Genomic DNA, 4,332 nt, shown 5'->3' on the forward strand with positions numbered 1-4,332 from the left:
CAACATTTTTTTTATCAAACTATTATGTTGCAAGTTTGTTCGTTCATGAGCAAACTCACAAAGTTACTTACGTATTTTATATCTAATATTATTTTTAAAAACAAAAAGAAATACTATTTTAATTTGATAAAAATGACCATTTTTAACTGTTACATTTAACTATCATTTTAAATAATAAAAGACGTTATTGTAACTCTGAAAAAATAGTGATTTTGTAATTGTCATTAACCAACCAAAAAAATCGTTTGATCTAGATATAATAACAATTTGAACAACTATTTTAACAATAAAAATTATGATGCTTTTTTAAGAACAAACAAACAACAACAAACAACAACAAAGCCTTGTCCCACTAAGTGGGGTCGGCTACATGAATCAAACGACGCCATTGTGCTCTGTCATGTATCATGTCTACAGAGAGACCGTTTACATGTAGGTCTCGTTTGACCACCTCATGGATGGTCTTCTTAGGTCTTCCTCTGCCTTTCGCCCTTTGTTCATCTTCCATCTCATCCACCCTCCTAACTGGATGTTCTATCGGTCTTCTTCTCACATGTCCAAACCACCTGAGACGCGATTCAACCATCTTTTCCACAATTGGTGCAACTCCAACTTTCTCCCTTATATCTTCATTCCTTATTTTATCCAATCGCGTATGACCACTCATCCATCTCAACATTTTCATCTCTGCCACACTCAGCTTATGTTCGTGCTCCCCTTTAGCCGCCCAACACTCCGTACCATACAGCATAGCCGGTCTTATAGCGGTGCGATAGAATTTACCTTTAAGTTTTAAAGGCACTTTTTTGTCGCATATAAAACCAGATGCACTCCGCCATTTTGACCAACCTGCTTGGATCCTATGATTTACATCCTGTTCAATCTCTCCATTGTCCTGTATGATGCACCCAAGATACTTAAAACTTTTAACTTTTCGTAAAGTGTTTTCTCCAATCTTCACCTCTATATTGGGGTTTTCCCTTCTCAGACTGAACTTACATTCCATATATTCCGTCTTGTTACGGCTTATGCGCAGACCATACACTTCTAAAGCTTCTCTCCATAACTCCAACTTCTTATTTAGGTCTTCCCTTGACTCTCCCATAAGGACGATATCATCGGCAAAAAGCATGCACCATGGCACAGGCTCTTGGATGTGCTCTGTGAGTACTTCCAAGACTAATGTGAAAAGGTATGGACTTAAGGATGATCCCTGGTGTAATCCTATACCAATAGGAAATTCCTCTGTCACACCACCTTGAGTCTTCACACTAGTTGTGGCCCCATCATACATATCTTTAATTGCCCGAATATATGCGATCCTTACTCTCCTCTTTTCTAAAACCTTCCATAAGACATCCCTTGGTACTCTATCGTACGCTTTTTCCAAATCAATAAACACCATATGTAGATCCCTTTTATTACTACGATACCTCTCCATCATCCTTCTTAATAGGTATATCGCTTCAGTGGTAGATCTGCCTGGCATAAATCTAAATTGGTTCTCTATTACTTGTGTCTCTTTTCTCAACCTCCGTTCTATCAAGGTGTTTAAAATTATGTTTTTTTTTTAAACACCAAAATACCGTTCTTGAGTGTAAAGACAGTTTGAACCATTGCATTACCTAAAAAATTAGGGTAATGTTATGGTGCTAAAAGTAATTTTTTGAGTAATGCTAGGGAGCCAATGGCCTAAGCGTACAATGTGTATAATGGGTTAAATCATCACTTATACTATCCAGAATAATCATCCGGATATCAGGGATAATAAATATCTCATGTTATAAAAAACTAATTTTAGGTTCACCAAGATTCAAACTCTTGACCTTCCGGATCTGGAACTCTAATACCATGTCCTGAAACCACTCATCCCAAAAGCGTAACCTGACAGGACAATGTAACACTAATAATCATATCTCTAATACTTTTTAAACCTTCATTGTACACATTGTACACTTAGGTCATTGGCTCCCTATACTTTCTCTAATTTTTTTTAGTACATGCTAAAATGAAGTGACATAAAAAAACTGTCGACGCGTGTTTTACCTATAGCCACAATCGAAGACAACGGCTGATGCACAATAAATGGGTGACAATCACCCGTTAGTTGAAAAAAAATAGTTGGATATAATGTTTGTTTGATAAATTAATGCATAATTGAGAGATTAATTGATGATTAAGAGAGATAATCTCTTTTTTTTTTTCCTTTTTTGGGTATGGCCATACTATCTAGACCAAGAAATACTCTTTTGAACATAAAAATTAAATTGAGCCATAAAATGTTATTATAGTAATAATAAATCATAACAATATAAAGCCGAGGAGAATAAGTAATGATAATAATAGTAATAATAATAATAGTAATAATAATAATCTTTTATATATATAAAAGAGAACTACGGTTTTATTTATAAACCCTAAATATAAATTTTATTTTAATTTATACTTATTTATTATGTATGTATTCGATTTATATGTAAATACTTAAAAATCGAGTTTGTCTGAGTCGATTTATATAGATCTATGTAGAACATGTATGAAACCAATTTTTATTCAAGATATATGTGTAATTTTAGTCTCCAATCAATTTATTAACATAAATTATTTTTATTTTTAAATCTAATATATATTTTTTTAGTTTTATGTTCTCATAAATTCACTATTCTTTTAATTTTTTAATAATTCATTAATTACTTTGTATATATATTGCTAGGTGAATACTACAATGAAAATTTTATAATTGTCTTAATGTGAATATATTTTTTTTTTTTACCCTTGGATGATGGATTGTATACTTTAGGAAAGTTTTCACATGTGCCAGGACACTTTACTGATATATTGCTAGGTGAATACTACAATGAAAATTTTATAATTGTCTTAATGTGAATATATTTTTTTTTTTTACCCTTGGATGATGGATTGTATACTTTAGGAAAGTTTTCACATGTGCCAGGACACTTTACTGATATATTGCTAGGTGAATACTACAATGAAAATTTTATAATTGTCTTAATGTGAATATATTTTTTTTTTTTACCCTTGGATGATGGATTGTATACTTTAGGAAAGTTTTCACATGTGCCAGGACACTTTACTGATATATTGCTAGGTGAATACTACAATGAAAATTTTATAATTGTCTTAATGTGAATATATTTTTTTTTTTTACCCTTGGATGATGGATTGTATACTTTAGGAAAGTTTTCACATGTGCCAGGACACTTTACTGATATATTGCTAGGTGAATACTACAATGAAAATTTTATAATTGTCTTAATGTGAATATATTTTTTTTTTTTACCCTTGGATGATGGATTGTATACTTTAGGAAAGTTTTCACATGTGCCAGGACACTTTACTGATATATTGCTAGGTGAATACTACAATGAAAATTTTATAATTGTCTTAATGTGAATATATTTTTTTTTTTTACCCTTGGATGATGGATTGTATACTTTAGGAAAGTTTTCACATGTGCCAGGACACTTTACTGATATATTGCTAGGTGAATACTACAATGAAAATTTTATAATTGTCTTAATGTGAATATATTTTTTTTTTTTACCCTTGGATGATGGATTGTATACTTTAGGAAAGTTTTCACATGTGCCAGGACACTTTACTGATATATTGCTAGGTGAATACTACAATGAAAATTTTATAATTGTCTTAATGTGAATATATTTTTTTTTTTACCCTTGGATGATGGATTGTATGTTTAGATTTTGATATTTATAAAATTGTTATTTTTGTTTAAAATGTGGCTAAATAAATAAACCACACTTTTAACCAAAGCATCTTCATGAGAATATATTTTTGCCATTTTCATTGTAGTATCCACCATATTGCTATGCCATAATGCAGAACCGTTGAGATATATATTAAAAAATTATAAAGGTGGAGATAGATTGGTAGAATTATATAGTAGAGTAAAGAGACAGAGGGTGTTGGCTGTTCTTCTAACAGGTTGAAACATGAACCAAATTAGAGTTGGTGAGAATTACATAGTGGGCAGTAGAATGTGTTTTTTGTCTTTTTGTGAAGCCATTGTTTGGAACCAAGCGTTGGGAGTGTTGTGGCCTTGTGAGAGCCGATGCAAAGATTGGGAGAATGAGTAACACTATAACAACGAGAATGTGAGATGGAACTATTAGATTTAATTTAGATGTGACAACAATAATATGTGTGACTATTTCAACAAATAAAATTTATATCCCGACCAAAAAAATAAATAAAATTTATATTAAGATGTTATTTTTTATTACAACAAATAAAATATAAAATAAATAAATTATATTTTAATTTACGATATATGATAGATTATTTTATATA

The sequence above is a fragment of the Arachis ipaensis genome, chromosome B03 (assembly GCF_000816755.2).
Source record: "Arachis ipaensis cultivar K30076 chromosome B03, Araip1.1, whole genome shotgun sequence".
NCBI classification, from domain to species: domain Eukaryota; kingdom Viridiplantae; phylum Streptophyta; class Magnoliopsida; order Fabales; family Fabaceae; genus Arachis; species Arachis ipaensis.